The sequence below is a fragment of the Callithrix jacchus genome, chromosome 1 (assembly GCF_049354715.1).
Source record: "Callithrix jacchus isolate 240 chromosome 1, calJac240_pri, whole genome shotgun sequence".
Lineage (NCBI taxonomy): Eukaryota > Metazoa > Chordata > Mammalia > Primates > Cebidae > Callithrix > Callithrix jacchus.
In genome coordinates, this window is record NC_133502.1 from 205,853,663 (window position 1) to 205,867,132 (window position 13,470).

Consider the following 13,470-nt stretch of genomic DNA (forward strand, 5'->3'; position numbering starts at 1 on the left):
TCTGTCTTTCTGCTTCCCACTTGGGTAGGCCCCTGGGGGACGTCTCCTGGCCTTGGCTGACTTCTCCCACTCTTTATTATCATCATTATATTTGAGGGTATCACTCTGTTGCCCAGGCTGCAGCGCAGTGGTGGAATCTCAGCTCGCTACAACCTCCGCCTCCTGCGTTCAAGTGATTCTCCCATCTCAGCCTCCCGAGTAGCTGGGACTACGTCAGCATTTTTTGGTAGAGATGAGGTTTCACCACGCTGGCCAGGCTGGTCTCAAACTCCTGACCTCAAGTGATCTGCCCGCCTTGGCCTCCCAAAGTGCTGGGATCACAGGCGCAAGCCACCGCGCCCAGCCTTCTCCCACTCTATACCTCTCCACTGCAGGCTCTAGAACCCCAGCCTGCCTATTCGTGTTCCTCTCTTTCACTGCCTCCTCCTACTCCATCTCTTGGTTTTATGGCTACTGGGGGAGGACTCAGGGCATGGGGCATGGTCTCTCTAAGTCAAAGACCAGCTTCATACAGCTTTGTAATCCTTTCTCCAGTGAAGAGGCAAAGGACACAAATAAAAACGACAACAACAAAAATCCCTCTTGGAAGAAGAACCAGTATCTGGGCAATGGTACAAAGAGGTTTCGAACCCAGGCAGGAGGAGCAGGAAAGCCTGGGTTCAAATCCCGCATGTGCGTCGTATTAGCTGTGTGACCTTGGAAAATGCTGAAGCTCCCATTTTCTCATCTGAAAATGGCCTTCCTGGTAGCATCTGCCTCCCAGGGCTATTATAAGGATGAAGTGAGAGAACCTACGTTAAGGGTTTCGTGTGCTTCCCAATGCGAAGTAGTTCTTTTTGTTGTGAGTAGTAATGACTGCTAACAGCTAACGATGGTTGCCACGTGTCAGATGCTGTTCTGAGTAACTGTCTTGTTTCATTTCATTTATTTAGAGCAATACTCTGTGGCATTTCCATGGTACCTTTGGGAATCTCTGTATAATCTCCATTTCACAGATGGTAAAACCTAAGGCTGAAAGATGTAAGTAACTTGCCTGAAGACATGCATTTTTTTAACTAAAAGTTATATTTTGGGATAACTGGAGCTTTCTATGCAGCTGCAAGACATAATACAGAGAAATCCCCCAGTGCTAACGTCTTGCAGAACTATCGCAACCAGGATATTGACTGATATCATCAAGATACAGAACATTCCATCACCAAACAGATCCCTCTTGTGGCATGTTGCCCTTTTTTTAAATATAGACTTTAAGTTCTGCGGTATATGTGCAGATTGTGCAGGATTGTGACATAGGTATACGCATGCCATGGTGGTTTGCTGCATCCATCACCCCGTCACCTACATAAGGTATTTATCCTAATGTTATCCCTCCCCAATTCTCCCACCCTCCACTATGCCTCACCTAGCCCCCTATCCCCTGACAGGCCCCGGTGTGTCCATATGTTCTCCCTGTGTTCCCCTCCCTGTGTCCATGTGTTCTCATTGTTCAACACTCACTTATGAGTGAGAACATAGAGTGTTTGGTTTTCTGTTCTTGTGTGTCTGCTGAGAATGATGATTTCCAGCTTCATCCATGTCCGTGCAAAGGACATGAACTCATCCTTTCTATGGCTGCATAGTATCCATGGTGTATATGTACCACATTTTCTTTATCCAGTCTATCATTGATAGGCATTTGGGTTGGTTCCAAGTCTTTGCTATTGTAAGCAGTGCCACAATGAACATTCGTGTGCATGTGTCTTTATAACAGGACCATTTATAATCCTTAGGGTATATACCCAGTAATGGGATTGCTAGGTCAAATGATATTTCTATTTCTAGATCATTGAGGAATCGCCACACTGTCTTCCACAATGGTTGAACTAATTTACACTCCCGCCAGCAGCGTAAAAGTGTTCCTTTTTTCCACATCCTCTCCAGCATCTGTTGTCTCCAGATTTTTTAATGATCGCCATTCTAACTGGCATGAGATGGTACCTCAGTGTGGTTTTGATTTGCATTTCTCTAATGACCAGTGATGATGAGCATTTTTTCGTATGTTTGTTGGCTGTATAAGTGTCTTATTTTGAAAAGTGTCTGTTCATATCCTTCACCCACTTTTTGATGTGTTCATTTCTTTTTTTCCTGTAAATTTGTTTAAGCTGTTTATAGATTCTGGATATTAGGCCTCTGTCAGATGGGTAGATTGCAAAAATTTGTTCCCATTCTGTGGTAGCCAGTCCACACTAATGATAGTTTCTTTTGCTGTGCAGAAGCTCTGGAGTTTAATTAGGTCCCATTTGTCTATTTTGGCTTTTGTTGCCATTGCTGTTGGTGTTTTAGACATGAAGCCCTTGCCTATGCCTATGTCCTGAATGGTTTTGCCTAGGTTTTCTTCTAGGGTTTTTATGGTGTTAGGTCTTATGTTTGAATTTTTAATTCATCTGGAGTTAATTTTTGTGTAAGGTGTTAGGAAGGGGCCTGGTTTCTGCTTTCTGCACATGCTAGTCAGTTCTCCCAACACCATTTATTAAACAGGGAATCCTTTCCCCGTTGCTTGTTTTTGTCAGGTTTGTCAAAGATCAGATGGTTGTAGATGTGTATGTTGCCCTTTTATACCAAGCCGCTTCCCTCCAATCCCTACCCCACCTTAAACATTGTTTAGAATTTCTTTTTCTTTTTTTCTTTTTTTTTTTTTTTTTTTTTTTGAGACAGAGTCTGTTTTGTCACCCAGGCTGGAATGCAATGGCACAATTTCAGCTCACTGCAACCTCTGCCTCCTGGATTCAAGTGACTCTCCTGCCTCAGTCTCCCAAGTAGCTGAGATTGCAGGCATGTGCCACCATGCCCAGGTGATTTTTGTATTTTTAGTAGAGATGGGGTTTCACCATGTTGGCCAACCTGGTCTGGAACTCCTGACCTCAGGCGATCCAACTGCCTCGGCCTCCCAAACTGCTGGGATTACAGGTGTGAGCCACCATGCCTAGTCCTTCTGTCCATTTTTTTAGGGTAGGTCTATTGGTGGCAAATTCTCGTTTTCCTTTATCTGAGGATGGCTGGATTTCCCCTTCATTCCTGAATGATATTTTCACTGGGTATAGGAATCTGGATTGACATTTCCTGGGAACTCGCCGCCTGATTTTTCCTCAGATCCCAAAGTCCCTAGCCAATCTGCCTTCTTCTCCACCTTTTAGAGTCTTACATTTGTTTTGTATTTTATGTCCAGGGTCTTTAGTGGCATCTAGCAAGAGGAATAAGGAAAGGTATGTCTGTCCTACCTTCTCAGAAGCAGACATTGCCCACACACATTTTAATAAGTCATTGAGTCTGTATAAAGACACATGCACAGATATGTCTACTGCGGCACTGTTCACAGTAGCAAAGACTTGGAACCAAGCCAAATGCCCATCAATGATAGACAGGATAAAGAAAATGTGGCACATATACACCATGGAATACTCTGCAGCCATAAAAAAGGATGAGTTCATGTCCTTTGCAACAACATGGATGAAGCTGGAAACCATCATTTTCAGCAAACTGACACGAGAACAGAAAACCAAACACCGTATGTTCTCACTCATAAGTGGGTGTTGAACAATGAGAACACATGAACACAGGGAGGGAAACGTCACACACCGGGGCCTGTCAGGGGATGGGGGGCTAGAGGAGGCATAGTGGAGGGTGGGGGAATTGGGGAGGGATAAGATTAGGAAAATGCCTAATGTAGATGACGGGACGATGGATGCAGCAAACCACCATGGCATGTGTGCACCTATGTAACAAACCTGCACATTCTGACTATACCCCAGAACTTATAGTATAATAAAAAATAAAAGGAAAAGCTTTGCACAGCGGCAATATCTTAGCCAATGAGGTTTATCTAAGGCAAGATTATTGCTAATTGAAAACTTCCCCATACCCCACCATGACAACTTGAAATACAGTCAGTGTTGGCAATTTTTGGCAGTCTCTACGGGGACTGAATCATCTCACATTAAAAAAAAATAAAAATAAATTTAAAAATAAAGTAAAATTTAAGAATTTATAAAACCTTTTCCTGATAATGCCCACGGTTGTCATTCCAACCCTACCACTAATGAAGTTATCTCAAAATCCTATGTAAGGAGAACAATGACCTCTGAAAGGAGAGAAATTACAGCTAGCCCATAAATTAGTTAAGGAGCAATTAAAAGCCAGCAGTTGCAACTGTTTACAGCACCCTCCAAGGTGCCTGTAAGCAGCCACAACCCCTCAGCTGAATCAGCAAGCATAGTATCTGTGCATCCGTGTACTTTATTCATCTATTGCTGAGTTGAGGTCTGCAGGACAGACCCCCCCCCGACAAGTGAAGACCCCAACAGTGGTGCTCCCAACAAAAGGCAACCCCAACAATCTGGCTGTGGACATTATCTAATTTTAGTCTCACTGAATCCCACAAAGATGAGATAGCCCCAGTCCTTTTGACAGGTGAGGTAACCAAAACTCTGAGAGGTCACCTACGGGAGGGATGAAAACAAGCGCTCTGACCACACCCTGGCCTCCATCACCATGGGATTCTAAGGGACAAGGCCAGGAGAGTTGCAGCATCTTCTGTCAACCCTATGTATGTTACCCCGATTTGTGGTTTTAAATCCCACTGCTTGCTGACAGATTTGCCACCTGGTATAAGGGCAGAATCCATTATTATCATCAATAGTAGTAATGGATAATTAAACGATAAATGCACTAATCTCATTAAGCCACTTATTTAATTAATTTATTTTAATTCATGCAATTAGTTAATATGATAATGTTTCCTTTCATCCAAAGACAGCCTGCGGGCTCTCCAAGCATGATATACTATGATTAATGGATTTTCACATGTTGAGAAGGAAGGGATTTAGGGAATTGGCCAAGTCAGAGTTGCCGGGTGTGGGGGGGTCACTCAGCTCATGGAGAAGCCCACTGCTCTCTCTCTGATGACTGTTTTCCTACCCACAGGCACTAAGCTCTCACTGGCTTTCTTGACTTGGCACTTGCCTGGAAAGCCCTCTCCTTTTCTCCCTGAGTAGCAATACCACCCATCTTTCAAGACTCAGCTTAGGGAAAAAGTCACCTGACCTTTCCCAGCTGGATTAGACAGCTCCCCTGAGATACCCTGTGTAGCATGTGTCACAACTATGGAATGTCCCTGCTTAAAAACAAATCCTTTGAGAGAAGGGGCTGGGCAATGACTATAACATCAGCAATCACAAACCCAGGAACCACCGTCATTCACTGACCATCTATTCTGCACCAAGCACTTTCCCAAGCACATTGCAAAGACAGTCCCTTTCAATCTTCACCCAACAGCAAACAGTGGGAATTGTTTCCTCATTTATTTTGGAATAAGGAAACAGAAACTTTAAGCAGTTAGGTAACTTGCCCAAAGCCACCCACCAGATCCGGGATTCGAACTCATGTTCAGATGGTCCCAAAGCCTGAACCCTGAACTACCATGCCAGACATCTTACTTGTCTTTGCAGCCTCCACCCCTAGCACAGGGCCTGCTTACTAAATACTTGTACAATGAATGAATGCCCCAAATGACTTTTTAACAAATGTGGATCGCATAGTGAGAGAAACAAGAAGACCTTGTGGCGGAAAGAGAAGTGACAATGATAAGCTTCAAGGAATTCTGTTATTATGTTGATCTTTCATGGTAATGTTTAAGGACATGAAAATTTTCAATACTGTGGATGGAATTACATTTTACTCTAAGGCCTAAAACCACAAACAAACAAAAATAGTAATTCCATTAGTGGTTGAAAACGGTAATAATCCTGGTGAGTATGAATTTTATTGCTATAGCAACTGAAGAGCTCAGAAATGACAAATAGAAAGTTCTCACATGCTGTGAGGAGTACGTTTTCGCTGCCAATACTCCATCAAACATTATAATTCCATTAGTAGTTAAAAATTGTAATAATACCCTTGACAATAATTTTTATTGCTATACCTGTAAAGCACAAAGATCAGAAATAATTTTGTCAACGGGAAAGTGGTGATCATAACTCAGTGGTGTTAGGGAGAAGCCTGTGGTTTGGTTTCGGTGTGACTAGCATCTCAGTTTGGAGCCTTAACACCTGAGACCGTGATTCAAAAGCTATTTCAAATTCAAGCCATTTCCCTCTTTCATTTCTAGTGTTCTCATGGCAAAGAAAGAATGCACTCAGAAGTAGGCTGATGGTGGCTCTGACACTCCTTGTGACTCACCCTGGTTCTCAGTCTTCTAATCTGTTAAATGGGACCAAATAGGCTCTTTTTCAGTTTAGTCTAATACCTGGGGATACAGTCATGTATTATAGAGATGGTGACCCTGACTACATAGAGCTTATGGTTTTCGGGGAAGATGGATATTATTTATTATCCACCGCATTGAAGGGAGTGATTTTCAGGAGCTCCACCCAGATGCCACCAAGAAGCTCCTCCACCTGCAACCCTGATGTAGGTGACTCTTAAGACGCTCCCCCTGGAAGCTGCTTCCAGGCTCAAGCCTGTACACCTCCTGGCTGCTGTGCCCCTGGAGAGCAATACCTTCTTCCTCTTCCATGCTTATACTTCCCATGAGCACTTCCCATTGGCCGACTCTGCCCCAGAACCATCTTGGGAAGGGCATTCTAGAAAGGCTTCCCAGAGGAAGTAACATTTAAGTTGAAAACCAAACGATGAGTAACACTTGGTTAGGGGAAAGAGTAGAAAGGAGCTGGGGAGGGAGAGGAGAAGGAAAACAAATCCCAGGTACTGGGAACAGCATGTGCAAAGTAGAGCTGTGCTGTCATTAGCCACCTCTGGGGATCTCCTGCAACTCAGTAAAACTCCCCACTGGTGGGCTGGGAGTAGCGTGGGGATTGCGCAACAGTTCCTCAAATGTGGTGGTGGAGTTTACTCCACCAATTTCATCAAGTACAATCATCAGTAGATTTCACCATGGTGCTTATAGTTTTTTTTTTTTTTTGAGATGGAGTCTTGCTCTGTCACCCAGGGTGAAGTGCAGTGGTGCGATCTCAGCTCACTGAAACCTCCAGCTCCCAGATTCAAGCGATTCTCATGCTGCAGCCTCCCAAGTAACTAGGATTACAGATGTGCACCACCAGGCCCAACTAATTTTTGTATTTTGAGTAGAGATGGGTTTTCATCATGTTGGCCAGGCTGGTCTCGAACTCCTGACCTCAGGTGATCCACCCGCCTCGGCTTCCTGAAGTGCTGGGATTAAAAGCGTGAGCCACCGCACCCAGCAACTTATAATTTTTTATGAAAAGTTCACCATGAAGATTGCATCTCAGAGTGAATAGAACAGTGACTGCTGTTTCGCAACTTACGTTTCTCATCTGACATATTTTTGACGGTCCTGTCATATTTTTGACAGGTAAATAACTTTTCCCTCTCCTTGGGATTTAAGGTCATGCAGCCTCCACACCTCCTCCCATCTACATTGCCTCTACATTCTACCATCATCCAGCTCATGATTATAAAAAGATTTAGAAGAAAGAATAAACAAAACCAGGTCTTTGCGGGTAGTGTGGACTGGGGGAACAAGGAGATCGTGGGTTCCGTTTTAAACATGTGGATTTTGTGACACACTGGAGACATCCAAGTAGGGATGACAAGGGACAATTTGTATATTGGTCTGGAACCCAGCAGAGAGAGCAGTAAATTCTGAAGACATGGGGTGCAGGTGGCAACTGAAGGCGTGGCAGCGGATGAGAACGTAGTGAGGAAGAGCAGGGGAGGCAGGATGGAGCTTTGAGGAACATCAACATTCAGTGCCTGGTAAAGGGTGCTCGACCATAATGGAGAAGACAAAGGGCAAGTGTCCAGAGAACTAGGAGCTGAGTCAGGACACTTTTGAATCAAGTAATCCAATAGAGAGCTGCTGCAAGAAGGAGATAGGTCTGAAAGTGTCCATGACTTTAGCAATGTGGAGACATCCATGATGCCCTCCACGAGAGCTCTTTGTTGGAGATTGTGGGGAAGAATCCAAATGGGAGTGGATTGAGGAGGGAGAGGATGGAGAGAAGGAACAGGGACCATGAGTATAGGCAACCTTTGAAGAATATGGCAGCCAAGGGGAGGGGCAGGCGAACACAGCTACGAGGGAGTGTGGGGCCAAGGTGGTTGTGGGGGTCGTTGTGTTTCAAAACTCAGGTGGAATTTAAGCATATTTTAAAGATCCAAGACGGCAAAATGCGGGGGAGGGAAGGCAACTAAAGCGAGGCTAAGCTAAGGCAAGGGAGGTCCACGGGGAATGTGGGGAGGGGCGGTGGCAAAACTTAAGGAGAGCTCGTTCCTTAAAGGGCAGGGCCAGCATTTACCCAACGCTGAGACCATGTGCCTCCTTAATTGTGCCTCCTAGAAGCCTGGCTGGTTTCACCCTCACCGGAGCCCAGAACTGAGATCTTGGAGTCATTGAGGTGACAGCTTCAGAGCACAAGTGTGACTCTGAGTGTTACCCTTTTCCAAAAAAAAGAAAGAAAAGAAAAGAAAGTAATAACCAAACTTACAGGACTTGAAAGCTTGAAAGAACTCTAGGGTGACTCTCAGAGTGTTACCCTTTTCAACTTGACAAGGAAAGTTATAACCAAACTCTCCCGAGGCCGCCTCCTACTGTGGCTTTTCAGGTCTTTAGCTGTGAAACACTTTCTTTACTCTCACGTGGAAGTCCAGTACGTAAAACAGGAAATGCGGATGGTTCTAGTGGAATCTGGGAGCCAGGGGTCTTGTGCTCGGAGAGCTGCAACACCCAGGTCCACAGAGAGCTTACATTGCACGGATCATCGTTTGCAAACCTCTGGGCTGGTTCAAGATGCCCACGGAGTCATTTGTGAATTCACTCCGGCTTTCAGTGCAGCCTCTGAGGCTGCGTGGGAGGCTTAGCAAAAGGAAGCCCAGTAACACCCTTGCATCTGCAGAATCGTCTCAGTTTCATAGGTGGACTTTGCTTCAACTAACCTGACACATTTAAATTAATTTATCTCTGCCCTGCCTTGTTCCCCAAAGGATTTGAGGTAGTGTACCAAGATATACGTGAGACACAAGATAAAGCAGCTAATGACATCAACAAGGAGATGGTAAAATAAGCAAAGGGAAGTTAAAGGAAGAGAGGCTGCGATCTGGGATTTGCTCAGTCCTGGCCACTCGCTGCGAAGGGGTCACAGATGTGACTCTATGTTTTCTAACATTAAAGCAAACAATGCCTCTAACTGGTGAAGTCCACGTAACTGAGGACTCGGTTGCCCATTTCAAAACAACACCATCAAGAAGATTTAAGTTAGAGCCACGAAAATAGAATTTGATTTGCCAAATTTTAATTTACTCCTGACGTTCTAGAATGTTCCCAAGGTGGAAAGCAAGGTAATTTGTCATAGAGGAGGTCTGACCAGATGTTGACTGGTAGAGCTACCAGGAGTTAAAAGAGCCAGTTAGTGCCTACTGACTCCTCTCTTCCAGAATGTTCTGGGTCCTTGAGATACAAGTTTAGAGGCCATGACAAGAACAGAAAGTGCAGCTCAAGACAATTGTCCCTGGGGTGCTGAGAGGCTGGGGGTCTGTGTGACAGGAACACCTTGCTGGTTCTAAAGGCTCAGCCGACCTTGTTGACTCCAGGAATTCACCCAGGAGCCTTGGCTCTTAATACAGTCTCCTAAGTCCACTTTCTCCTATGAAGCAATATTTTCCCGTATATTTATTCATGAATGATTTTATTCATCAAACATGTATTAATGTCTAACACATGACATTTATTTTCACATCCATTATCTCACTCAATCCTCAGACAACCTTGTGGGCAAAGTAGACATGATTCCTCCCATTTTATAGATGGGAAAGTTGAGGCTTAAAGAAGTTAAAATAACTAATCCAGGGTTTCACAGCTAGTAAGTGGTAGAGCTCAGCTTTGAGCCAAACCTCCTAACCCCCAGCCTGGTGTCTTTTGCATTGTATCACGGAACAACCTGAGCTGAACACATCAAGGCGGAGGATTAGAGACTGCTAGTGGCTACCAACCCAGCCGATACCCAGGAACCAGGAAAAGCAGACCAGGGACCAAAAGGCTTGTAGGAGTGAAAGGGCAGTCTGCTGTCTTCAGACGATGGGAGCAGAATTAGTGTCCTTGTGTGCAAAATTCAAGCAATAATCTCTGCTTTTCAGGTTTGCTATTGTTCAGAGCCACCATGTACACGTGTGCAGGTTGTGCACTGCACAACTCTAGAGGGTACCATTTATAGCAGCAGCAGCAGCAGCACGGATTTCTATTTTACTATGGCAGTCTTCAAGCAGGTAGCAAGAAAGTGTGCCAAAGAGTAGGCATTTTTTCCTAATTTGCACACAGATGCCCAGTGTCAGCAGGAGTGCTGGCGTGTGCCTTACAGGGGTACATTTAGGGGCTGGCACAGAGAAAGCCTTTGATAAATGCAAGCTTCCCATTTCTTATTCTGTAATACGAGGACCGTCCAATTTACTCAACCTGCCTTACCATGCAGTTTTGAAGATCAAATAAAATAGTTTTAATAAAATAAAATAATTGAAAGTGTTTTGGTAGACACACTGGGCCACTGCTGAGTACAAGCATAAGGAACTAATGGTTTGGCCAAGGAAGTCGAGGGGACGCTCTCGCACGAAGGCACCGAGACACCAAGGCGAGGTCGCAATCCATTCAGGGAACAGGTTATGTGCTTTCGGGGGAGTCCAAGGCCAGCTTGGGCTTCTGAGTCAGGGCCAGGGCCCCTGTGCCAAGCAGAGGGGGCTCTGACACTCGCTCTCAGAGGAGACAGGGAGAGGCAGAGGCTCGCTGGACCCTCATGTAAAAGCAGTTTGCAGGGAGGGAGGAAGAGAAGGGGAAGCACAGTGTCCACCAAGCAGCGGAAGATGCAGAAAGCAGACAAAGAATGAAAGAGAAATGAGAGGGAGAGGGGTGAAGAAAGAGAGCAAGATGGCCAGAAAACAGAGAGAGAGAGCAGGGTGAGATGGTAACAAGGGAGGAGGAAGGGGAGAGAGGGGACCTGAGAAAGACCCAGGAAAGACATGAGCGAGTGTGCGTGTGTGCATGTGTGTGTGTGTGCGCGTGCATGTGCGCAGGTGAGGGGCGGTGGGGAAAGGAGAGGAAAGAAGATGGCCCTGGAGGAAATGGGAGGGAAAAGGAGAGAAAGATTGAGACTGGAGTTCAAATCCCAGCTCCGCTGTCCACTGTCTCTGGAAGGTCCCTTAACATTCCTAGTCTGTTTCCTCAACCTTGAAGTGTGGATAATAATCTTTACCTCTCCCTGCCCGCCCTCCACCCTCCCCAGTGCCACCCACTCGTTGGACTGCCGCAGGCACTGGGAGATGGCAGATGTCAGCCTTTGCAGTTTGGCTGATGGGAGGAAGGTCACTATGTTCCTGAGAAAAGTGAGTTTTTCTACTCAGCCTGGTGGGCTTTGTGCAGCCGCTTGTTCGACTGGGCTCAAGTCCCAGTGCCTGTTACGGGGTCTAGTGAGAGGACCACAAGATGGAGGCTTGGTCTGGATCTAAGGGAGCTAGTTTCTTTCACCAAATGGAAAAGCCAATTCTGGGATGTGTTCTCTCAAGCTACCCTGAAACTCTCAGACAGCCCTCGGGTGGCTTCCCTATGTGGGTTCCCCTGCACCAGGACATTTTTGGGACTCAGGAGTTGTTGACAAGGAGGTAACTGTGGAATCGAAGCCTTAGAAACCGGATGGAGGTGGCTGGCACGTCGCCCCTCTTTTCTGAGTGTGAAGAGGCCATAAAACAATTAGAGCTCCGAGTTGTTCTCCCAGCAGAGCAGGGCGGGTGTCTCTGCCTTGAGTGTAATCAGCACCATGATAAGCGTCCCCCTGCAACTGTAGAAGAAGATAGGCTGCCCCATAAACCTGGGTCACCAGCAGGGCACGAGGGTAAAAAGGTAAAGGGAGGAGCCGGCGGCACCGCGTGCTGTCCCAGGGAAAGTCTCCAGCTGGAATTCTGACCTGATGGGGGAGGGCCATAGGCACCTCGGCCTGAGTACCTTCTTCCACCATGGGGCTTGTCCCAGACTTGGGGAAGGTGCCTGGCAAGTGGGCATTAGAGGTTAACCCACTTCTCACCAACAGCCAGGGTTGAGTCTAAGTCTGGAGTCATAGTGACAAGCAGATCATTTGTCAATGAGCCATTTCTGTCCTGAGTCTGAGCCTCTGCCACCCTGTGCCTCCTCCAGGGCCAACTAGACCACCACTACCTTCCCCCTGCTGCCCTTCATCCAGCCTCAGGAGCCACAGGGGTCCCCAGGACTCTGCTGTAGCTACAGTCTGGACAGCGCCCAGGTCCTGCTGGTGGTTAAATATTCTGAATGCCTCCCCTGCCAACAACGCTGATTTCCGGAGCGTGAAGATCTTAGAGGAGAATGGCTCCACCATCTGTATTTGAAAGCAGGAGGGCCAGGGAGAGGGCAGAAGAAAGAACAGCCCTTTCGCATGCCCCTGGGGAGCGACTGTGCCTTTCGTCAAACGGTTTCTCTCATTTAATCCTAACCGCAGGGAAGTGGCACTGCTCCTTGAGAGTAACGAGGAGGAGAAAGTCATTTACCAAATTTCCTTCTGTGTGTCTTAAGAAGAGGCTTTGGGAAACTGAGAGTGAAGGGTGAAAGCTCAAACTCTCAGCCATCCTGAGAAGGAAAGGAGCTGTTGTTGCCATTTGGATAACGTTCCAGAGACCTGGAGGGCAGGTGCTGAGAACACACTCCTTTGAGGGTCAGATGCAAATAGGTCGGGGTCCAGTGAGCTGACAGTTTCTCTTCATGACTCACCATGTGTCCTCAGCTGTAACTTCCACCTCCTGGTTGTCAATTTCCTCATCTATAAAATGAGAGGCTTGGATTTGATTATTCCAATTCTATCTACTCCTTCTCTGATTCTGTGATTCTCATCCAATCACTTATGCCCGGATGGAAGGAATGTCTGTGAAAGAGGCAACAGAGGAGGTGATTCTACCTGGCTGCAAGATGGCCTGCCCTCCCGGTCTCTGGAACCTTATTCAGTGTCTTGAAGGAAACAGGATTAGGAGACAGACCTGGACGGGGCTGCCATGTATGTTTGTTGAAGTTGTGCACTGCACAATGGTGCTCAGCTGAGGGGGGCAGATGGTGGGGCTGCAGTACAGCCTGGGTTCTGCTCACCAAGCTGTGCACCCTGGTATGGGATCGCATCCACCTGAGGAGATGCAACTTCTTCTAATGTATGCGAATGTGCCACATGGGCTGGTGGCAACTGTGACCTTAGGAGAAGATACAGAAACCACTAGTGAGAGGGAACTCATTAAATCCATTTTTGAGACTTTCTAGCTCTATGACCTCAGGCGATTTAAAGAACCTGAACTTCATCAAGCATGGTGAAGAACATGAACTTCATCCCAGCACTTTGGAAGGCCGAGGCAGGTGGATCACCTGAGGTCAGGAGTTCGAGACCAGCCTGACTAACATGGCAAAACCCCATCTCTACTAAA

At 46.3% G+C, this 13,470-nt stretch overlaps 1 non-coding gene across 1 annotated transcript; it reads left to right on the forward strand.

Annotated features, from left to right (window-relative positions):
- The first annotated feature begins 3,819 nt into the window (after window positions 1-3,819).
- On the forward strand, window positions 3,820-3,958 carry LOC118147949 (U4 spliceosomal RNA). Its single transcript, XR_004734655.1, has one exon. It is a non-coding gene; the product is annotated as a U4 spliceosomal RNA (small nuclear RNA).
- Window positions 3,959-13,470: the final 9,512 nt, after the last annotated feature.